This window comes from Primulina tabacum, chromosome 10, assembly GCF_025594145.1.
Source record: "Primulina tabacum isolate GXHZ01 chromosome 10, ASM2559414v2, whole genome shotgun sequence".
Lineage (NCBI taxonomy): Eukaryota > Viridiplantae > Streptophyta > Magnoliopsida > Lamiales > Gesneriaceae > Primulina > Primulina tabacum.
Genome location: NC_134559.1, coordinates 20,280,595 through 20,305,668, shown reverse-complemented (window position 1 = coordinate 20,305,668; position 25,074 = coordinate 20,280,595). Strand labels below are relative to the sequence as shown.

The 25,074-nt window shown below is 38.3% G+C and overlaps 3 non-coding genes and 6 pseudogenes across 3 annotated transcripts; all 9 read left to right on the top strand.

The window, feature by feature from the left end:
* The window catches only part of LOC142504969 (uncharacterized), a 29,366-nt pseudogene extending 16,042 nt beyond the window's left edge, over window positions 1-13,324 (top strand).
* Window positions 26-144, top strand: LOC142517123 (5S ribosomal RNA). The gene has a single exon (XR_012812882.1). It is a non-coding gene; the product is annotated as a 5S ribosomal RNA (ribosomal RNA).
* LOC142512081 (5S ribosomal RNA) lies at window positions 828-946 on the top strand (annotated as a pseudogene).
* On the top strand, window positions 1,630-1,748 carry LOC142512686 (5S ribosomal RNA; annotated as a pseudogene).
* LOC142511502 (5S ribosomal RNA) lies at window positions 2,130-2,248 on the top strand (annotated as a pseudogene).
* On the top strand, window positions 2,779-2,897 carry LOC142515336 (5S ribosomal RNA). Its single transcript, XR_012811188.1, has one exon. It is a non-coding gene; the product is annotated as a 5S ribosomal RNA (ribosomal RNA).
* On the top strand, window positions 3,582-3,700 carry LOC142509840 (5S ribosomal RNA). The gene has a single exon (XR_012807990.1). It is a non-coding gene; the product is annotated as a 5S ribosomal RNA (ribosomal RNA).
* Window positions 4,299-4,416, top strand: LOC142511976 (5S ribosomal RNA; annotated as a pseudogene).
* Window positions 5,099-5,217, top strand: LOC142511558 (5S ribosomal RNA; annotated as a pseudogene).
* Window positions 13,325-25,074: the final 11,750 nt, after the last annotated feature.

Here is a 25,074-nt window from a genome sequence, read left to right as displayed (position 1 = left end):
AAGAATACAAATCCCTCTCAATGTCGGGTGCGATCATACCAGCACTAATGCACCGGATCCTATCAGAATTCCGAAGTTAAGCGTGCTTGGGCGAAAGCAGTACTATTATGGGTGACCCCCTGGGAAGTCCTCGTGTTGCATCCCTTTTCTTGTTTTTCTATTTTTGATTACTTGTTGACAGACGATTTTTGGCTCAAATCATCTGAATCTCGATCGGGACCAGATAAGACATGTGAAATCAACGTAGCTCGGTCTCTGCCGGATTTGGACAAAATTTTTGCCTAATTTGATTGTACACGGGCAAACGAACGAGACTCATTGCTCAGCAAAGTGCTGGCAAGATTTTAGCCAAATTCCTTCTCTAAGACCCTCTAATTTGCGATTTTCCGCTTCTGTTAAGCTGCCGTTTCCTCGAGAAATTCACTTAGGAAGTCCGAAATTCGACTCTTGTTCCATTTTATCGTATCCCAGGCATAATAATAGCTTTACATTCGCTATTTTTTTCTTCATATTTTTTTTCTATTTTCTGGGAATATTTAGAGATTACGGTTGTCGTGAACCGGTTCTGTGCAGAAGCGTATGACGCAGATTACTCCGGAGACGTTTAACTCATTAAAAACAAATATTTCGACTGTTTTAGCCTTAATTTACGTAAACGATCGCGACAAGAGGACTGCCCAGGGAGGTCACCCATCCTCGCTCTGCCATCGCGCCAGAACACTTAGCTTCATGGTTCTGATTGGGCGAGAGAAGTGCCGCGTGTTGTCTATCGTCGCCCGCTCCACATGTACTCGAGGGATATAAGAATAAACATCACACTCAATGTCGGGTGAGATCATACTAGCACTAACGCACCGGATCCGATCAAAACTCCTAAGTTAAGTGTTCTTGTGCGAGAGCAGTACTAGGATGGGTGACCCCCTGGGAAGTCCTCGTGTTGCACCCTTTTTCGTGTTTTTATATTTTTGATTACTTGTTGACAGACTATTTTCGGCTCAAATCATCTGAATCTCGATCCGGACCAGATAAAACATGTGAAATCAACGTAGCTCGAGAACTGCCAGATTTGGACAAAATTATAGGCTAATTTGATTGTAAACTGGCAAACGAACGAGACTTTTTGCTTCGCAATGAGCTGGCGAGATTTTAGCCAAATTCATTCTCTAAGACCTTCTAATTTGCGATTTTCCGCTTCTGTTAAGCTTCCGTTTCCTCGGAAAATTCGCTTAGGAAGTCCGAAATTCGATTCCGGTTCCATTTTATCGTATCCCAAGCATAATAATAGCTTTACTTTCGCTATTTTCTACTTCTTATTTTTTTTCTATTTTCTATGTACATTTAGCGATTTTTGTTGTCGTGAGCCGGTTATGTGCGGAAGGGTATGATGCAGATTACTCTGGAGACGATTAACTCATTAAAAACAATTATTTCGACTGTTTTAGCAATAATTTATGTAAACGGCCGGGACACGAGGACTTCCCAGGGAGGTCACCCATCCTAGCTCTGTCGTCGCACCAGAACGCTTAACTTCATGGTTCTGATTGGGCTAGAGCAGTGCCGCGTGTTGTCCATCGCCTCCTGCTCCACACGTGCTCGAGAGATATAAGAATAAACATCCCACTTAATGTCGGGTGCGATCATACCAGCCCTAATGCACCAGATCCCATCGGAATGCCGAAGTGAAGCGTGCTTGGACGAGAGGTGTACGTGGATGGGTGACCCCCAAGGATATCCTCGTTTTGCACCCCTTTTCGTGTTTTTCTATTTTTGATTACTTGTTGACTGGCGATTTTCGGCTCAAATCATCTGAATCTCGATCGGGACAAGATAAAACATGTGAAATCAACGTAGCTAGGGAACTGCGGTATTTGGACAAAGCATAATAATAGCTTTACATTCGCTATTTTCTTCTTCTAATTTTTTTTCTATTTTCTGAGAACATTTAGAGATTTTTGTTGTCGTGATCCGGTTCGGTGTGGAAGGGTATGACACAGATTACTCCGGTGACGGTGAAAACAATTATTTCGAGCTTAACTTCATGGTTTTAGATAGCAGTGCCGCGTGTTGTCCATCGCCGCCAGCTCCACACGTACTCGAGAGATGTAAGAATAAAAATCCCACTCAATGTCGGGTGCGATCATACCAGCAATAATGTACAAGATCCCATCATAACTCCGAAGTTAAGCGTGCTTGGGCGAGAGCAGTACTATGATGGGTAACCCCCTGGGAAGTCCTCGTGTTGAACTCTTTTTCCGTGTTTTTATATTTTTGATTACTTGTTGACAGACGATTTTCGGCTCTAATCATCAGAATCTCGATCGGGACCAGATAAGACATGTGAAATTAACGTAGCTCGGGCACTGCCGGATTTGGAAAAAATTGTAGCCTAATTTGATTTTAAACGGGCAAACGAACGAGACTCATTACTCCGCAATAAGCTGGCGAGATTTTAGCCGAATTCCTTCTCTAAGACCCTCCAATTTGCGATTTTCCGCTTCTGTTAAGCTTTCGTTTTCTCGTGAGCCGGTTCTGTGCGTAGATTACTCCGGTGACGGTTAGCTCATTAAAAACAATAATTTCGACTGTTTTAGCCATAATTTACGTAAGTGATCGCGACACGAGGACTGCCCAGGGAGGTCACCCATCCTCGCTCTGCCATCGCGCCAGAACACTTAATTTCATGGTTCTGATTGGGCGAGAGCAGTGCCGCGTGTTGTCAATCGCCGCCCACTCCACACGTACTCGAGGGATATAAAAATAAACATCCCACTAAATGTCGGGTGCGATCATACCAGCACTAATGCAACGAATCCCATCCGAACTCCGAAGTTAAGCGTGCTTGGGCGAGAGCAGTACTAGGATGGGTGACCCCCTAGGAAGTCCTCGTGTTGCACCCATTTTCGTGTTTTTCTATTTTTGATTACTTGTTGACAGACGATTTTCGGCTCAATTCATCTGAATCTCGATCGGGACCAGATAAGACATGTGAAATAAACGTTGCTCGGGCACTGCTAGATTTGGACAAAATTGTAGGCTAATTTGATTGTAAAAGGGCAAACGAGCGAGACTCATTACTCCGCAACGAGGTTGCGAGATTTTAGCCGAATTCTTTCTCTAAGACCCTCTAATTTGCGATTTTCCGCTTTTGTTAAACTTCTGTTTCCTCTAAAAATCCGCTTAGGAAGTCCAAAATTCGATTTCGCTTCCATTTTATCGTATACCAGGCATAATAATAGCTTTACATTCGTTATTTTCTTCTTCTTATTTTATTTTCTATTTTCTGGGAACATTTAGCGATTTTTGTTGTCGTGAGCCGGTTCTGTGCCGAAAGGTATGACGAGAATTGTTCTGGAGACGGTTAACTCATTAAAAAAAATTATTTCGACTGTTTTAGCCATAATTTACGTAAACGGTCGCGACACGAGGACTTCCCAGGGAGGTCACCCATCCTAGTTCTGCCATCGCGACAGAACGCTTAACTTCATGGTTCTGATTGGGCTTGAGCAGTGCCGAGTGTTGTCCATCGCTGCCTGCTCCACAGGTACTCAAGAGATATAAGAATAAACATCCCACTCAATGTCGGGTGCGATCATACCAGCACTAATGCACCGCATCCTATCATAACTCCGAAGTTAAGCGTGCTTGGGCGAGAGCAGTACTAGGATGGGTGACCCCCTGGAAAGTCCCCGTGTTGCACCTCTTTTCGTGTTTTTCTATTTTTGATTACTTGTTGACAGACGATTTTAGGCTCAAATCATCTGAATCTCGATCGGGACCAGATAAGACATGTGAAATAAACATAGCTCGAACACTGCCGGATTTGGACAAAATTTTTTTCTAATTTGATTGTAAACGGGCAAACGAACGAGACTCATTACTCTGCAATGAGCTGGCGAGATTTTAGCCGAATTCCTTTTCTAAGACCCTATAATTTGCGATTTTCCGCTTTTGTTAATCTTCCGTTTCCTATTGAAATCCGCTTAGGAAGTTCGAAATTCGATTCATGTTCCATTTTATCGTATCCCAGGCATAATATAAGCTTTACCTTCGCTATTTTCTTCTTCTTATTTTTTTTTTTGTATTTTTTGGGAACATTTAGCGATTTTTGTTGTCGTGAGCCGGTTCTGTGCGGAAGGGTATGGCGCTGATTTCTCCGGAGACGGTTAACTCATTAAAAACAATTATTTCGAGCTTAACTTCATGGTTCTGATTGGACGAGAGCAGTGCCGCGTTTTGTCCATCGTCGCCCGCTCCACACGTACTCAAGGGATATAATAGTAAAAATCCCAATCAATGTCAGGTGCGATCATACAAGCAATAATGCACCGGACGTATAAAAACTCCGAAGTTAAGCGTGCTTGGGCGAGAGCAGTACTAGGATGGGTGACCCCCTGGGAAGTCCTCGTGTTGCACCCCTTTTCGTGTTTTTCTATTTTTTATTACTTGTTGACAGACGATTTTCGGCTCAAATCATCTGAATCTCGATCGGGACAATATAAGACATGTGGAATCAACGTAGCTCGGGTACAGCCGGATTTGGACAAAATTGTGGCCTAATTTGATTGTAAACGGGCAAACGAACGATACTCATTACTCCGCAATGAGCTAGCGAGATTTTAGCTGAATTCCATCCCTAAGACCCTCTAATTTGCGATTTTCCGCTTCTGTTAAGCTTCCGTTTCTCTGAGAAATCCGCTTAGGTAGTTAAAAATTCGATTCCGTTTCCATTTTATCATATCCCAGGCATAATAATAGCATTACATTCGCTATTTTCTTATTCTTATTTTTTTCTATTTTCTGGGAACATTTAGCGATTTTTGTTGTAGTGAGCCGGTTATGTGCGAAAGGGTATGACGCAGATTACTCCGTGGACAGTTAACTCATTAAAAACAATTATTTCGACTGTTTTAGCCATAATTTACGTAAACGGTCGCAACACGAGGACTTCCCTGGGAGGTCACCCATCCTAACTCTGCCGTCTGGCCAGAACGCTTAACTTCATGGTTCTGATTGGGCTAGAGCAGTGCCGCGTATTGTCCATCGCCGCCTGCTCCACACGTACTCGAGGGATATAAGAATAAACATCCAACTCAATGTCGGGTGCGATCGTACCAGCCTTAATGCACCAGATCCCATCGGAACTCTGAAGTTAAGCGTGTTTGGGCGAGAGCATTACTAGGATGGGTGACCCCTTAGGATGTCCTCGTTTTGCACCCTTTTTCGTGTTTTTCTATTTTTGACTACTTGTTGACAGACGATTTTCGGCTCAAATCATCTGAATCTCGATCGGGACCAGATAAGACATGTGAAACCAAATCAAACCCTGAACCAACCCCTTGTGCACCCTCCTAGGATCCTAGTGAGTTGACTTATCCCAGCCTAGAGCCCCCTGGCCGACCCAACCTTCCCTGAGCAAGCTACACACTTGCGCGCCTGCATGTGCTCTCGGGTTCGAGTCCTAGCTAGCTAGGACTCAACCCCAGACCTCGACTCGAGTCCTAGCATGGCTAGGACCCCTTCCATGACCCCTCACGGACCCTAGCTAGCCCTGGCCCTAGCCGAGACCAAGCCTAGCCACAACTCCCTAAAAGCCGAACCCTACAAACACCATGACAGAAAAGTAGTTCCAGCTTGATCGTTCCTTGTTTGCAGCGTGATTGGTCTGTGTCTAGGACCCTGAATGTAAGGTCCAAAATTAAGACTACGTAATCCAACTGCATGCAAATATAGAAAATATGAAAAATGAGTAATTAATTGACTTAATAATTGACTATGTGACATGCATGATTATATGTTAAATAGGGCTTAATCGTCATTATGCATAAAAATTGTATTTTTAAGGGATATTCAAGTTGCGACCGAGGAACGGAGACCGAGGGCTGAAAAACGTAAAATGTTTTTATTAAATAATTATTTTTAATTTTTTAAAGCGTGGTTGATGGTTTTTCATATTTTTGAAAATAAAGAGTTTTGAGGTGATTTTATACGCCGGGACATAAATTTAGTCGGTGTTGATTTTTCAACAAAAATACAAATTTTTTGGCAACCCAGCTAATAAATTCACAAACTTATTTTGACAAAACTATTTTAATAATTAGTTAATTCCTAATTAAGACTAATGGGCCTAAACTTATGCTTAATAGGCCTAAAGCCTTGATTAGTGCATTGATTAGTTTAAAATATGTAAAGCACACCCCAAACCATATGCAATACCTACGCCCCACTTTTCTTAAAAACATTCCAATTATACACGACACACACACACCAAGTTGAGAGGAAAACTCGAACAAGCTCAAGGAAAAAGTTTAAGCCAAGGTCTTGCCCCGTTCTTCGTAATCGTCAACAAGAATTCGCGCGTTTAAAACGCAAAGGCACGCATATTTATTTTCTTCAAAACATCATCACACCATATTATATTTATATGCATGAAAAGTTTGGAAAACAAGTAACACCTTGAATTATTTTCGGATTTGTGGCATATGTCAACCTTTTTGCATGAATTTTCCTTCACAAATCATGTGTTTGTATTGTTTAAGGGCTGCCATGATTAAGGTTATGATCAAGTATTGTTTCACATGAATATAGTCTCCTAAATCATCACCAAAAACCTTGCACAAGCGAAAACACGTAAAATGGAGTCATGTGCGAACAATTGTATCATAAGCGATCGGGTTCTCGAGTTGATGGCTTGGCTTGGTCTTGGCTTGGTTCCAGGGCTAGCCAGGGCCGTGGGGGAGTCAAGGGTAGGGTCCTAGCCATGCTAGGATTCGTAATAAATAGGCTGGGGTGGAGTCCTATCCATCAAGGACTCCTACCCGAGAAGTGCAACAAGTCGCGCGCAGGTTCAGATCTTGCGGAGGGTTAAGTGGCTCGGTCTGGGGACTTCGAGCTTGCTAGGGTGCGTCATAAGGGTCCTATGCGAGTGCACAACAGGCGGCTGAGGCAATGGGTAGAGTCCTAAGCACCAAAAAGAAGAGTCCATACACTAATGGGGTTCTTGGCCAGCACATGGTTGAGGTCGGGGGATGCGGTTTCTTGGTTTAAGTTGGTTCCTAAGGGATCCAAGGGTCTAGTAGGGTGCACTAAGGGGTTGGTCAGGGTCTGGACCAACATGGTTCGAGGGTGGCTCGAGAAAATCGAAAGATGGCTCAGGGTGATCTTTCAAGGGTCAAGTTAGGGTTTTTAGAATTAAAATAAATCGAAACACGGCTCACAGAGGTCAAGTCATGGTTCACGAGGGCTAAAATAATATAAAATGACTAAGTTTTAAATTTAGGAATTTTATATTAAAGTTTGTGATTTTTTGGAGTTAAAACTCCTTCAAAACGACTAATTACGAATTAATCAAAAAGCCTAGTTTTTATGCTAAAAAAAATTATGAGAATTTTAATTTAAGCTTAAATAATTATTTGGGACATGTTAGAGACAACGAAATTATGAAAATGTCAAAAACGTAAAATTGTACGTCCAGGGATAAAACGGTCTTTTTACACCTAAAAATTAGTAAACGTCATGGCAGTGCTCTAAATGCTGTTTTGTATGCTAATATGATTATTTCACATTTTTATGAATTTTTATATGTTAAATTAATTTTTAAATGTTCAGTAATTTTTATGGTTTAATTTGGACATTTAAAAGATTTGTTGCATGCTTGGTTTCAAAATAAAATGATATTATATGCATGTTTTTATTAAGTGATGGAAATACGACATTTTGAAGGACGTGAAGGGATTGTGACTAAATATGTTGATATGTTGGAAATATCGTGAGGGTTATGGTCCCAGTGGGAGCCCGACGATCGTGTTTCCTTGAATACGGATACGAATACGGATACGAATATGCTAATACGGTGGCCAAGGCCCACTTGACCGGTGAGAGTATCGCCGGTATCCCCGCCACCCAGTACTGAGGTTTTCTCTAGATGGATCCATCGCCGAATACGATTAAGAATACGAGTCACAATCACAATCCGAATTCAACAAACACGAATACGAATATGAATATGTTAATATGAATATGAATATGTTGATATGGAAATGATTATGTTTAAAGTTTATGCATTATTATGAAAATATTATTTTAAGTACAAGTATTTTTCACTGTTGTATGTGAACTGTATTACTTGTTATCAAGGATATGATGTGTTGAGTCTTTAGACTCACAAAGTGTGTTTGATACAGGTGAGTTTGATGGAGGTCTTGATGGTTAACCTGACTGGACTGAAGGTGCACACAACCCGAGGACCAGCGTTTCTATTTTCCGCATTTAAGTTTATGAATTACATTAAAGATTTTACGACTATTCATTTATGTTTTGAGAGATTTTGAGAGGTTTAGTATGGGCTACACTTTTCAACATTTATTTCTTTTTAGGTTTGGTAAAACGATTTCATGTTTTGAATATTTCCTTTGGATTTTCAATTACTAGTTGGATGTTTTATTTTAAAATGGTGCAAAAGTATTTTATGTATATGTATATGTATTGGCCGAAATTTTGAGAGCTTTTTATAAAAAAAATTTCTAGTACTTTTTAAGAAAATGATTAAGCAGACGTTTCACTGAACTTCATGTAAAACCTGTCCCTTAACATCCTAATACATGGCAGCCCCTTTAAAAAAAATAAAAAAACATGTTTTTGAATCAATAATTAGGAGTTTAACCCATACATATGCATAGTTACAAAAATAATAAATTGTGTGCCTTATTTTCATTCAAAACATGATCAAGTAATAATAAATTGTGTGCCTTATTTTCATTCAAAACATGATCAAGTAAATACTATGGTGTGACAGATGATTAAAGAAAAATATGGCATGTCTTTACGTTATTTACGCACGAAATAACGTTGACGAATGAAGAACGACGACGAAGAGGACCTTGGCTTTGGAAACTTTGAAGATTTCAAACTTTTCCTTGATTGATGCTTGTGTGTGTGTGTGTCGTGTATTGAGAGAAAGGGTTTGGGAATTGTTGGGGAAAGGGGCCGTGAGTTTTAGTGAGGGTTATGGTAGGTTTTGTATATTAGATAGTTAATTAAACATTAATCAAGCTTAGGCACATTAGGAGAGTTAATTAGGCCCATTAGTGCTTAATTAAAATCTTTTGTTTAATAAAATTTGTGAAATTATTAGCCGAGTTGTTAACATGTTCGTATTTTGCTGAAATTCCAACACCGATAAAATTTACATCCCGGCGTATAAAATCACCTCAAAACTCCTTATTTTCAAAAATAAGAAAAATCATCAACCGTATTTTAAATAATTATAAACAATTATTTAATAAAAACATTTTCCATTTTCCAGCCCTCGGTCTCCGTTACTCGATCGCAACTCAAATAATCCTAAAATTACATTTTAATGCATATGAGTAGAAAAACTACTAAAACATCATATAAACATATCACAAAACCAATTTGGCAATTAAAATCAATTATTTAATCATTTTCCATATTTTCTAGATTTGCATGCAGTTCAATTACGTCGTCTTAATTTTGGACCTTACATACATGAAACGTTTGCTTATTCGTTTTCTTAAAATGTACTAGAAAATTTTTTTTTCTCCTTTTAAAACCTCACATAGCATTCGGCCGAATCATAAAATATTTTGGAACCATTTTCAAAATAAACCATCCAACTAGTATTTGAAAACCCAAAGGAAAATAGTCGAAACAATAAATCGTAAAACGTTTTACCAAACCTAAAGAACAATAAATGTTGAAAAGTGTAGTCCATACTAAATCTCTCAAAATCTCTCAAAAAGCATAAATAAAATGTCGTAAAAATCTTTCACTTAAAATCAAAACTTAATTGCGGAAAATAGAAGTGCTGGTCCTCGTGTTATGTGCACCGACAGTCCAGCAAGTCACCCATCAAGACCTCCAATATCATTGTTATTAATATCACCTGCATCATACACAACTAGTGAGTCTAAAGACTCAACACATCATATCCTTGATAACAAGTAATACGTAATACAGTTAACATATAATAGTGAAAAATATTTGTACTTAAAATATCATTTTCATAATAATGCATAAACTTTAAACTTAAACATTTTCATAAACATAATCATATAAACGTATTCATATTCATATCCATATCCATATTCGTATCCATATTCATATTCATATTTATGTTCGTGTTTGTTGAATTCAGATCGTGATTGTGACTCGTATTCTTGATCGTATTTGGCAATGGATTCATCTAGAGAAAACCACAGTACTGGGCGGCGGAAGAAACCAGCGACACTCTCACCAGTCAACTGGGCCCTGGCCAACGTATTAACATATTCGTATTCGTATTCGTACTCGTATCATTGGAAACACGATCGTCGGGCTACTACTAGGACCATAACCCTCACGATATCTCCAACATGTAGTAGTCATAATCCCTTCACGTCCTTCAACATTTCGTATTCCATCACTTAATAAAAACATGCATATAATATCATTTTATTTTGAAACCAAGCATACAACATATCTTTTAAATGTCTAATTTAAATCATAAAATTAATAAACATTTAAAAATCATAATTTAACATATTAAAATCATAAATATCTATAAACATTTTAATATAAACATTTTTAACAGATTAAAAATCCGTAAACATTTAAAATAAACGTTTTAACGTATAAAAATCATAAAAAGCCATAAATGTTTCAAAATAAACATTTTAACATCATAAACGTTTAAAATAAATATTTAAATCATAAACATTTAAAATAAACGTTTTAACATATTAAATCATAAAACATTTAAACATATTAACAATTTTAAAAATCCATAAATATTTAAAATTGACATATTAACATATAAACATCCATAATCATTGAAAATGATCATATTAGCACACAAAACAGCATTCAGGACACTGCCATGACGTTTACTAATTTCTAGGTGTAAAAAGACCATTTTACTCCTAGACGTAAAATTTATCGTTTTTGACTTTTTCCTTAATTGCATTGACTCTAACATGTCCCAAATAATTATTTAAGCTTACCTGAATTTTTTCATATTTTTATTTGGCTTGAATCAATGACTTTTAAATTAATCTTTAAATATAACATATTAATGCGTTTTAATCCCGAATGAAATCAAACCTTAGTATAAAATTTCCAAATTATAAAATTAGACTTTTAATAATTATTTGAGCTTAAATATAATTTTTCATAATTTTATTAAGCATAAAACTAGGCGTTTCAATTAATTCCTTAATTAACGAATCGTGCGGCGATAAAATCCCGGATAAATCCAAAACTCGTTATTTTGATACTAAACCTTAAACATAATATTTTTATTATTTATTCTACCCTTCCAAGTCATGAACCACACCCGTGGACCCCTGGATTCAAATTTAGTCTTATTATTTTCGTTTTTGACCCTTAACCGATCAACCCGAGCCATCTCCTATTTTAGTCGAGCCACGCTCGAGCCACCTCGAGCCAAACCCGAGCCAACCCATCTAGGAACCCGCTTGGACCATTATAACCCATTGGACCTGACCCCAAGCTCCAAAACCGTAGGTAAACAAACATAAGCTGCAGAAACTGCCAACAAACCCACCTAGACTACCCTTGAGCCAACTTGAATTTTCATCGAGCCATGCTCGAACCAACATGATCCAACCTCAACCCAGACCCCATATGGACCCTACTGGACCCTTAGAACCTAAGGACTCGACCCCAGCCCCTGAAAACGAATCTCCAACTTCTGCTGCATGCCACAGCCGAGAAACCCACCTTGACAAGGACTCTTGTTTCTGCTGCTAGGACCTAGCCCACCATCCCAGACCTTGAACCAGCCCCTTGTGCACCTTCTTAGGACCATAAGGACCTAACCTAGCCCAGATCATAGCCCCCTGACAGAGCCATGATCCCTGCACAAGACCCTGAACCCTGCGCATCCTCCCTTGAACTTCTCTCGGGTAGGCGTCCTTTTGGGCAAGGACTCCTCCCAGCCCACTTAACTCGAGTCCTAGCGTGACTAGGACTCTTCCCCTGACTCACAAATGACCCTAGCGCAGCCTGGTCCAGCCCCTGCAAAGCCAAGCCACAAACTCCCCATCAACCGAGCCCCTTGATTAACATGACAGAAATTAGTTTGTTCCAGCTTCTGTAATTTTCGTGTGTAGCATTTTGGTTGATTTCTATGACCCTAAAACTTGTGTAAATCATCCTTAATCCTATCCTATTCATGACAGCCCTTTTTGCAACCCAATAACCATGTTTTTGAATCCAATATCAAGGGTTAAACACAAGCATATGCATGGTTACGAAAATTGTGAATTGTGTGACTTGTTTCCATGTTAATTCATAAACAATTACATAATATGGTGTGATGATGAGTAAAAGAAGAATATGGCGTGCCTTAGCATTTTAAACGCACGATTTTTCGTGGACGATTAAAGAATGACGACGAGGAAACGACGGCTTGAAAATCCTTGCAACTTTTGATGCTTTTGCCTTCAACTCTCACTTGTGTGTGCCATATAAAATTTGAGGAGTTGTGGTGTGTGCAAATCTGAAGTGGCGTGTGAATTGTGTGGGTTAAGGGGTGGGTTTTACACTTTAAATAGTTAATAATTCCTTAATTAAGCTTAGGCCCATTAAGCATATAAATTAGGCCCATTAATGCTTAGTTAGAATTTAATTAAAATATTGAAATAGTTTTGTTTAATAAAGTTTGTGAATTTATTAGCCGGTTGCCAAAACGTTCGTATTTTTGTTGAAAAACCAACACGATAACATATTATAACTTCTCAAAAACCACTCATAAATAAATTGTCGTAAAAATATCTTTAACATAACTTAAAATCATAAATCATAACTAGTGCGGAAAACTAGCGTCGGTCCTCGGGTTATGTGCACCTTCAATCCAGCAAAGTCAACCATGAAGACCTCCCATAACCTTATTATCATAATCAAAAAGAAAAGCATCACCCTTATTTTAAATAATCAAAAACAATTATTTAATAAAACATTTTCTAATCTTCAGCGCTCGGTCTCTGTTCCTCGATCGCAACTCGAATAACTTTTAAAAATATAATTTAATGCAACTATGTAGAAAAGATATTTTAAACTTGTCAAAATGCACGACATAATTAATTTATGCAATTAGAACATATAATTAAAATACAAAGGAATTTAATAATTTGTGCATGTGGTTCGCGTGGACCTTTAAATTTTCGACGCGTTACAATACAGTACGAGTAGATATTAGTTCATCATTTTCATTTCTAATCACAGTTATTACATCTTTTTTAGGTACAACTTGCACAGAAAATACCTAACTACTGTCAGAAATAGCATAAATCACACCAGCATTTAACAATTTCAGTACCTCATTTTTTACAACTTCTTTCATCGCTGGGTTAAACCTCCTCTGATGATCCACATAAGGAGTATACGACTCCTCCATCAAAATTTAATGCATTCATATAGTGGGGCTAGTTCCCCTAATATCAGAAATCTACCACCCTAAAGCAGTTTTATATTTCCTCAACACTCTCAATAATTTATCTTTTTCATCAGAAGAAAGGGAGGAAGAGATGATTACTGGATACTTCGACTTCTCACCTAAAAATGCATAGAAAAGGTGGCTTGGCAGTTCCTTCAAATCAGGGGAAGATGGTATTACCTCATTTTTTTCATCTCCATTCAGCTTCTCAAGTGGCGCATCGTTTGTTCTATCTTTCTGCAATCCATCAAGAGCCATGAGTTTCTCTTTCACTTCCCAATCATTTTCATTAGCAGTTCCCGTAGCACCTATCAAACAACTCTACAAAGGATCCCTAGTTCCTGCACAATCAAGAGATACACATGTGTCTATAATATCAATGCTTTTACAAGTACTTACCTCATTTGATCCCTTCATGGCATGGTAGATATTAAAAATGATTGCTTCTCCACCAACTCTCAGGGTGAGTTCGCCCATATGTACATCTATCAATGTCCTTCCAGTCGCCAGGAAAGGTCTTCCAAAGATTAATGAGGTATCCTGATCCTCTTCCATATCTAAAATCACAAAATCAGCGGGAAAAATAAATTTATCCACTTTTACCAGTACATCCTCAACGATTCCACGTGGATACGTGATACTTCTGTCTGCAAGCGTAAGGTTATAGTTGTTTGTTTGACCTCTCCAAGCTCCAATTCCTTGTACATAGAAAATGGAATCAAATTAATACTTGATCCTAAATCATATAAAGCTCTATTACATTTAAAACCACCAATAAAGCAATGAATAGTAAAACTCCTTGGATTTTTAATTTTTGTGGCAGCTTCTTTTGCAGAATGGCGCTACACTCTTCAGTCAGCTTCACAGTCTCATATTCTTGCAGCTTCCTCTTCTTAGACATCACATCTTTGATGAATTTTTCATAATTCGGCATTTGCTCCAAAACATCAGCAAATGGTATGTTGATGTGAATTTTCTTGAAAATATCTAGGAACTTTGCAAACTGATCATCCAAATTCTTCTTCTTGAACCTCTGAGGATATGGAAGAATTGGTTTCAATATAGGAGGTCGTTTAACTTCAACTTCTGCTTTTGATTCCTCAGTTTCACCTTTTTCAACTGTCTTCTCATTTCCGCTCATTCTTTGGGAATTTGTACCTCCAATTCTTTTCCACTCCTCAGAGTGACTGCCTTGCACTGCTTTTTTTGATTAACTTCCGTGTTACTCGGAAATTGACCCTTTTCGGATCTCTCAATGCGTTAGCTAGTTGTCCAATTTGCATCTCCAAAGATTTCATCGTGGCACCCATATTTCCTATGTGAGTCTCCATATTGTCAAGACGAGACTCAGTCCTCGCCATATTTTTTCCAGATTCAGCAACAAAAGATTCCACTAAATCTTCAAACGAAGGTTTTCCTTCCCCCTTTGATGTATTGAACCCCCCAGTGGAGTCAACACATTTTTATTATTCGCATATGAAAAATTTTCATGATTTCTCAAACCAGGATGATAAGTATTAGGGGGAGACTTACCTCGATATCCTCCATAGCCTCCAAAGTTCCTGTTGTTGATGTATTGAGGTTCTTCATGAAGAGATGGTTCTTCAGCAACAATCGATAGACCCTCAGTCTCTGCTGTGCTCACATTATTCATAGCTGCTATTTGTGTGGTCAGCGCAGATACTTGAGCAGTGAGTGACGTAATAGGATCCACAGCATAAATTCCAGTTTTCCTCTTTACTCCAGCCCTCTCAGACGGCCACTGGTAACTATTTATAGTCATATGCTCAAATAAGTCATAAGCTTGCTCAGGAGATTTGGCAAAGATCGTGCCACCAGCCGCTGCATCCACCGTTCCTCGTGTTTGCCCATGTAACCCATTGTAGAATAATTCAATTTGTACCCAATCTTCAAAGCCGTGATTCGGGCACTTTCTCAACAGCTCCTTGTATCTTTCCCACGCCTCATAAAGCTGCTCAAAGTCAGTCTGCTTGAAAGTACTAATCTCAATCTTCAACTGTCCGGACTTTGTAGGGGGAAAGTACTTAGCCAGAAATTTCGTTGCCAGCTCCTACCATGTACTGATACTTCCCAAGGGAAGCGATTGGAACCATCCTCTTGCTTGGTCCCATTTTAGTCCCTAAGATAAAATGGGAACAAACGCAATCTAATAATATCGTCAGGAACATTATTAATTTTTACCGTATCCGTGATGTCCAAGAAAGTCCTCAAATGAACGTGAGGAGCAAACTGGTTTAGTTCAACAATATTGATCAGAGCAGGCTTCAACTCGAAATTATTGGCGTTGACGGTCCCTCGAGCAATGCTAGAGTAATGAGTGTTGATCACTGGTCGGAAGTGATCTCTGATAGGTATAGCCTCTGACAGGTTATGTCTGTCATTCCTCTATTTTCGGTCATTGCTTGGATTGCTTTCCTTCTCGCTTTTCTTATTATTCTTGCAGTTCTTTCGATCTCCGGATAAAAAATAAGCAAGTCTGGGCTTTGCGATCTTAGCATGCACTGTCAAACAAATAAAGTGAACAAATCAGTAATTATTACAATAAAACAAAAAAATAACTCTAAATTAAAATCTAGACTAATTGGTAACAATACTGATATAAATTCAAATTTTGACACTCCTCGGCAACTGCGCCAAAAACTTGTTGCTCGTTTTCCGCTCGCAAGTATACGGTTGTCAAGTTTTAATATATGAAAGTAGAGTATCGATCCCGTGAGGAGTGTGTATGTAAAAATATATCAATGCTTGTAATTAAAATAGTCAAAACTTTATCTAGAAAATTCAATAAACAGTTTTGTTTGCTTTGAAGATGAATTAATCGCAAATGAATAATTATTCTAACACTGAATGGGGAAATATCAACGAGAGAAAATATCTAGAGGAATGATTTCACTAAGTTTCTACGATAATTATTCCCGATTGAATTTATATTCATGAATTCTGATTATTTAATGGCCAAGAACACTTAATTATTTTATTCCTCCTTTCCCAAGTGACGAATAAATTGTATCAATAAAACTTTGATTGAAACATTCCTAATAAAAATCTAAGTTTCATTGATAAATGCAAACGATGTTCTCATTAAGCCTCGCTAAAGTTATATGTCTTCCAAATGATATAAAAATTCAACGATGTGTCTCTAATGATATATAATCCTAATCCCTCTCCCGAGTTGTAGAATTAATCAAATAACACACAATTTAGGGTCAGTAAATTGCAGTGAATAAAAACAAGAAAACACAATTAAACCAAACGGAATTCAATAATATAAACAACCACGTCAAATCATCGTATTGACAAAGCTACGACATCCTCTATAATGGAAAATTAGTTCATAAGGAAATCTAAGCAAAAACAAGACATGTTCAAAGTTTTAGACATCGCAACACAATAAAATATAGAAGCGAAAGAATAGATGACAAATTCGATGTGTCGTCTCTGTCCCCAGATCCGTCATTCTTCGTATTTGTGATCGATCTTCGCACTTCGGATCTTTGTCTCGTGTTAGCTCATGCTCTCCCGTACGTTTTTTTCTCCAAAGGCGGTTATCCCTCTCTGAAGCCTCGTTTTTCTTCTTATTTTTTCGTCTGGGCTGTAAGTTGAAATCCTAATTGCTTGTTTCCCCGCCATTAGCGCCTAGGCGCTTGTCCTTCAAACAAATGAGTGCTGCGGCGCTACCTTGTGGCGCTGCGACTCTCGTCTATCGCAGTTTCACGCTTAAAAGTACCTCTGTTTTCTCTAAACCATCCAATAGTTGTTTATCCCCTGCACGACACAAAAGCAACAAAAATCAAGCGTAATTCTGTTCGAAAGTAACATAGATCATGTAGAGCCCAAATTCAGTACACGTAAAACCCATACATTTATCTAAATTGTTAAATTATTTATTTAAGTTTAAAATGATTTTTAGCGATGCATGATTTATTAAATTGCATTATTTTATTTATTTATATTTATGTGATGCACGTTAAATATTTTCTTGAGTTTCATGTTTCAGGCGATTATTCGATTCGGGATCGAGGAAAAGAGACCGGCGACGATTATGGCGATTTAAAAATGTGGTATTTTATTTTAAGTTAGGATTGAGGCATTTTAAAAGATTTATTTAGTTTATAGCATTTTTAAAGCCTAATTGATTTAATTAGTGATTTTAGGATTTTAAAACTTTTAAAGTTTAGCAAGTGTGCATTTCATTTTAAATTAAGAGATTGTTATTTAAATTAGAGGAATGTTAGTATTTTAATTAATTTTTAGTTGTTGGTTAAGCACATAATTTCCCCTATTTACTACCAAATCTCACGCACACACCACTAACACACACACTTACACGCTAAAACACACAACACACACATACACATTTCATTTTCAGATTTTTATTGGATAAATTAGGGTTCTTAGAACAAGAGTGCAGCCGCCCCCATCCTCTGAATATTTTCCAGCGAGTTTTGTTACTTTTCTTCAAATAAAATCGTTCCACGTTCGTCCCGGATCAATCCTCGCACCGTTCCCGCTTCAGTATCGTCGTTTCGGTATTTCAATTATCAAAAGGCATGTATAATCTTCTGTTTCTGCATCGATCTTGTTATATTATATGTCCTTATGTTTATTATGCGTAAAAATCCATGTATGTTGTAAAAAGTTTGAGCAAACGTTTGTTGAATCGGTTTTGAAACGATTTTAGATCTTAAAACTCGAAATTTGTTGTCATTTTAAATACTGAGACTTTTTGGTCGATTTTTTGAAAATACTTTCAACATATAAAACGTAGAACTTTTGGATACATTTGATTTGACAGTAAATTTGAAATATTTGGATAAGAAATGAGTGAGTTATGATCGTTTTCGTAGGACTGCTCAAACTGCGTTTTTCTGAAAAATGCGTTCTTGATGTGTTCTTGAAATTTTATTGTTGCAGGCTTCGTTGGGTATCGCGGGGCTTAGGAGTCGTAGGAATTGTTATTGTGTCGAATGTCGAGTTGTGACGTTTTTGTTGTGCTTGTCGATATTGGGGTCGTTTGGATTGTTGGTACGGGTTTGGGTCAATACCATAGCGTCCTAGGGTGGGTCTCGAGGTATCGATTCTTAATCCATTCTATTTAGTTGGGAGGAATAAGCACCGTGTACGGAATTCCCGCAGGTTTGATTTTCCAGAGGTTAGACGGACCCGCACACGGACCCTGGCACGGGGTCCGTGCCTTTGTTTCTTCCGAAGTGTCAAAATCCAGTGGCTACACGGACCCCCAGACGTACACTAACACGGGGTTCGTGCCCTTACTTCTTTTCGGGTACATTTTTACAAAGCATACACTGACCCATAGTCGGACCTGGGCACGAGGTCCGTGTACTTAGTTTTTTTGGGAAAAATATGTTGATTGCTTTTGGGTTCGATGTCTTGGTTTAGTGCGATAATTAAGTAAGGTCGAGTCCCGAGAGATTTAGAATGTCATAAGGAAATGGTCAAGTTGGTGTATGAGCATATTTACTACGTCAAGGTATGTAAGTTAAGGATTCGAACTCATGTTATAAGTATGTGCAGCAGTGGCCTCAAACGAGATCCAACGAATCCCTCAACGCCAAGTAAGTATGTTCGACGTGAAAAATATTTTAAGTTTTTAAGGTATGCCAATTATCTTGTGACCAAATTATGAACGGGTTTGGAAGTCGGTGAACGTGGCCGAGGACCTCTCTACCCCGGTAAAGTATGACTGGGTTTAGATCAGGATTGGAAAACGGTAAAGCATGACTAGGAACCAATCCAACCGTTAAATTATGAACGGGGATCTCATGTATGTGGTAGTGGACTTTCCTTGCCAGCCCAGTACTGTGGTTTAGTCCGATTAGGCGTATTTATGTATGGGTCACTTGCTTTGAAACATATCTCTACGCAAAATGATGTTATGTATGCTCAAGTATGTATGATGCAAGTATGTTTAAGAAAATTCTTATGATGATGGCACGTCTACGTTTATGCTACTACGTTCTAGTTTCAAGTATGTTTATGCTATTACGTTCTAGTTTCAAATATGTAAGCCCTACTTTAAAGATGCATGTGGTTTTATTATGTAGCGCTAGTTATATCTAGTTTATACATGTTGAGTCTTTAGACTCACTAGACTTGATCGATGCAGGTGATGATGACTTTGAGGAGACGAGGGGTGGGGACCAATGAGCCGACTTGGACTGAGCAGGAGGCTAAACCCGAGGACCGCCCATGTTTTTTTAAGTTTTTATGCAATGCTTCAACTGCTCTGATTTCACGTTTTGATTACAATGTTTAAAGAAGTATTGTTCTTTAGCAAACTTTATTGGTGATCTCTTTCATTACAAATACTTTGGATGAGTAATTGATTGTTGACCAATAATTGAAAGTTCATTTTTGTATTTAAGAAAATTTTTATTTTTCGCAAATTTTATAGTAGTTCAAAAGTACGGTACGTTACAGATCAAATGGATTAACTTATAAATTAAGTGCAATTCTCTCACTTATCAATGATCGTAAATAGTTTGTTCAGTATATCTCACCAACTTTCTTCAATTGAATCGATGAGCTATATAGTCTCCGATTCCAACGGTCACATTGAATGTGTTTAATGACTAATATCCGTTGAATCTTCGTTTAGTTCAAGTTGATGACTTTCTTTGACAGTAGTACGAAGTATCAGGTTATTCTACTTTGTTTCATTTTTTCTGCTTTGGTACAAACTGTCAGTCTGTCAGCTGATGCTACAACTGATTATTTGGCTAACTGACCAGGAGTCAATTGGTCGACGAATCATTTCAACTGGTCAAAATTAGCTCTAACTGATGTTATTTCGGTTTTAAATCTTCTTTCACGTACGATCTCTTGATTACGTTTGATCTAGGTTCTTCAGTTCTCTTGCGGATTTAATTATCAAACTCTAAAACTTAAAATTTTCCAACAATTTCTGTGCTGGTCCTTTATCAGTTGGTTTGTCTGGTTCACTCATCTTCTTGCTGCTTGTGCCTGCTGCTGCTGCTGTCCGCTGTTCTTCCCCCTTTTTGTGAACACTCGCACCTCTGGAGAAAAGAAGAAGTGCTGAACTGACTTGGGCAGATACCTCAAATAGTTGATCTTGTACGATTTCAATCTTCTTAGATAGGCTTGTATGAACAAAATCAATCTGGTTGCTAAGTAGTTCCTGGGACGAAAGCAGTGTAGGGACTGTACCTAATTCTCTTTTCATCATTTCCATGGTATCAAAGAGAGCAGATACATCCTTTGTCAGCTTCTTTAAGTCATGCATTGTGTTATATTTTATGGTGTCCAAACTCAAATAATACAGTAACTGAGTGGATTTGACTTGAGATATATTTGAACCAAGATCTGTGAGATGTGATAGTATACTGTCGAGCATCACATTAGCTGCAAGTCAAAGTTCTGGGGAGAATTCTTCAGTGGGAACCTTTTCTTTCCCTTTTCCCTTCTGAGTATATTCCACTACTCCAAGCTGTTCTAGGGTAGCATCTTGGTCTATATCTTGTGCCAGTTCTTGCACTGTTTAACTGATTGACTGGGAGGATGATCCTCATGATCAGTTGCATAGCTAGATGCCTCATAAATCTTCTGGGAGATTAGTTTCTGAGCAGCTTCAAACATGAAGAAAGTCTCAGGAAGCACCAGATAATATGATGGCAGTTCAGGTGCAGTTGATGGTTCCTGAACTGTTGGAGTGACAATTTGTTTAGTTGGTAACTGAACTATTTCAACTTGGACTTCTGCTTCTGTTGTTGAGATCGGTTCATATTCTATCATCGGTGTATATTCCATCTGAATATCCTCAGCAACTGATTGCAACAGTTCGTCTACATTTTCTAGAGTTAGTTCTTCTTCAGTATTGGTAGACTGTTGTGTTGATGGTTCCGAGACTGGAAGGATAATAATTGTTGTGGATGAGGGGGGTATCTACAGAGGAGAGTGGAGGAGGGACCTCTGGAACCTGTTCTGATGGTTGGACCATAACTGATTCCGTTTCACCTGGAGGTGTCAATTGCTTCTCTGTTACATCAGTTGGAGGGAACTCCACAGCTGTTTTCGGACTGCTGGTGACCAGTGGAACATGTAACTAATCTCTCATCTCCCAATTCTTAACCTTCATTTGGAGAGTGATGAGAACAGAGTCCAATTGTTGAAAAACTGCACAATCAGCGTATGTAAGGTCTAGGAAATTCGAACTACGTAATCCACTGCATGCGATATAGGGTTTTTATTTAAAATATGTGTTTAATGATTTTATGCATTTAACGCATGAATATTGCATTGATAAGTGTTTATTTCATGGTTATTTAAAGTTTCATGCATTAGGGTTTTAAGTTGCATTTCGCGCTTGAACGAGTAACGTAGACCGGAGATAATTAGGAAATTTTTTTATTTAATAATTAATTTTAATTATTTAATATAGGGTGTATTTATGTATGATTTTTGAAAATGGAGCAAGGTTGGGTATTTCTAATCGCCGGGTTATATTTTTACCAGTACACAAATTTTAACGATTCAGATGACTTTTGAGGGTTCGGGCAATATTTTCAAAAACATATGAAGGATCGTTTGTTGAGCATCTTTCGAATACATCAAACAAAATATTCTCCAATGAGCTGCAATAGCTCGTGTTCTAAGAATATTAACACCGAGTAATTAAATCTAGTTTGGTTTAAAACGAAGCGGAAGAAACTCGAAGTAATCCTTCGTGAAGAAGACTGTTATATTAGAAAACATTTTATCTTATGTAAACTGAATAACCGAAAAAGGATAGATTAGTGTTTGCATTCATCAGTTCAATTATGGTGACAACTGAACTGACGGATACTCTAACTGATCCAAACAATTTGAAAACAATTGTTAAACAGTTAAATACACAAGATATGTTTATGGATGTTCGGAGACTTCAACTGCTCCTACGTCACCTCTTATACCGCCTCGTGTAGGATCCACTAGAAGACTTTTATTTATACAACACCTTGTACAAACCCACTCAGCTAGGACTTACAATACTGCCTAAACTGAACTCCTAGACTAGAATGAAGGCAGCACCTTCCAGTCAACACTTCTTTAATGTTTATGTGTCAAAGACTACATAAACAAGTTTAACGTCTTTGTGCAAGACTGTATTTGAGTGATTAAGAGTGTTTGTGTGTGAGAACTGAACAAGAATGTTCTCTAACACTGAGGGAAATAAGCTTCTAATCTAAGCTGATAAAACTGTGAAGAGTTCCCTCTGGGCTGATTGCTTTTGAAAGCTGATGTGCAATGAGCGTGCCCTTCCTTTTCTCTCATATATGCTTAAAAGCTTCTTTTTGCTCACTCTTCTTCTTTTTGTTGTTGAATCTTCACTGGTCTTCTCTTTACATAGGTGGGAAAACTGAACGTATAGTGAGACTCATTTGTTGTATCCGTTGCATCTTGAATTCGTTTGTTGGACTTTGTGTCTCGACTTTTCGACTGCCCTTCTGAAATGTTTTGTCTTTAATGCTCTGATGCAACGTCCATTATTGTCCTTTGACTGGACAAAAGTTATTGTACCTTTCCGCACAACTGTATTCCATTAAGTTCAGCTTGTCTTGATTTGCAACTGATTGCTCCTAACTGATGTTCTGAACTGGTCTTCAGTTGGGCTGGTGAAATCAGTTGACTCGTCAGTTGAACTGATTTCACTCTTGTTAAGTTGTATTGATCTCAATTGGGCTCTTCATCAGTCGAACACTCCTTCGGCTGGCCAGGCTTCTGAGATTCTCCTGCTGAATCACTTATCAACTGAACATTCAGTTGAATTCATTTATGAATCTTCAGTTGAACTGGTCTAGTTTGGTTGATCAGTTGATGCTTTCAGTTGGCATCTTCGACAGCTTCAGTTTTGGCTCGTAACTGATTATTTCAGTTTCAGCTATCTGCGCACTAAGATAGATTATTAGAAACAAACAAAACAAGTTTTGTTATCATCAAAATCAAGATTGCGAACTTGAAATGTTCCAACAACATACCAAAACGAAATATTTTTCGGGAGTGTTATTGGGCTTGATGAGTTTATTTTATTGCTTAATGGGCCAAAAACCTTTTTTTATCCATTTAATTTTTATTTAAGGTCCATTTAAGCATAATCTTTCTACTTAAACCCTACCTAAGCAAACCCTAACCCTATTCTAAACCTAGCATCCGTCCCCTACTGTAAGGCCCGAGAATTTGATTACCGTAATTTGAAATGATTTGGTGATAATTAATGTAATTATAGACGGAAAGGATTAGATCGGAAAAGACGGAAGAAAACACGAATTATGTGCGAGGACAGAACACCTCGTGCATATGCACGACAAGGAGCAGCGCTTATGCGCGACAGTGGCAGAAGACCTCGCGCTTATGCGCGAGAAGTGGTCGCGCATATGCGCGAGCTGTGCATAAGGTGAGTGCCGAGTCCAGAGAGTTGGGCGCACATGCGCGGCGTAGAGGCGCGCATATGCGCGAGGGGCTGTGCATCGAGAAAGTAGGTCTCGCGCATATGCGCGGTGATGATGCGCGCATATGCGCGAGTTGTGTGGAAAGAATGGTGCGTGACCAGAAGGTCTCGCGCATATGCGCGGCTTGTGTGCGCGCATATGCGCGAGTAGTCCTGTAGCTAAGTTCCGGATAGAACTTCCGACAAATATGCGTGGGGCTTAGGCGCGCATATGCGCGCGACATGCAAAATATAAAATCGACAGGTGGTTCATCGTGCAACTTGATGTGTATATATATATACAAGCCTTAATTCTTCAGATGGAAAGAAAAGAAAGAAAAGCTCCGAGGAAAGATTTCAGTTCGGATATTAGAAATTCGATTACGCAAAATCCATCCGTCCGAATTTGAATCCGTGTACAGTACCGAGTTCCTAGCGACGACAGCTACAACATGACGTAAGTTTTATTGAATTCTGATATCGTTTGAGATTATGATATTGGGAAATTGTGATTTGACTGATATTATGTGTTTTGGGTATACTGATCAGTATATAATTGAAGTCAGATCGAAGAACGGACTGATTATATAATTGTTATGATTTTTATAGTTGATAGGATCAAGATTATACAGATTTGCGATTGTTATCTGTGATTATTGAAGATTATGATTCGTATTAATATCGATTAGGAGTTGTGGTATTATATCTGTGATGTTGAGATTGATGGGGTTACCGAGACTGTATTGTTATGTCGTCGAAACATCAGTAGATTGATTTGATCAGATTCATTATTGATTGAGATCGTATCATGATATCAATGATATGGATCATATTATGTTTGATTTGAGTATTGATCAGAACAAGTCTTGAATTGAGTTATACATTGATACAGTGTATTCGATATTGTTATTGCCAGATTGATTTGATAGGCAGGGAGTTCGAGACTTCGACAGAGTCAGATCGACAGAACAAAACGAAAGGTATAAATTTATGTTGATGCGGGATTGCACAACTCGAGTTAGATTTGACTGGAGTTTCCCAAAATCACATACTCCATCTTATTGCATTGATATTTGCAATTGATGTGATTGTTATCTTTGGTCTATTTATTTATGTATTGAGTCATAGGCTGATGCGCCTAGTCGTAGGCGATTGA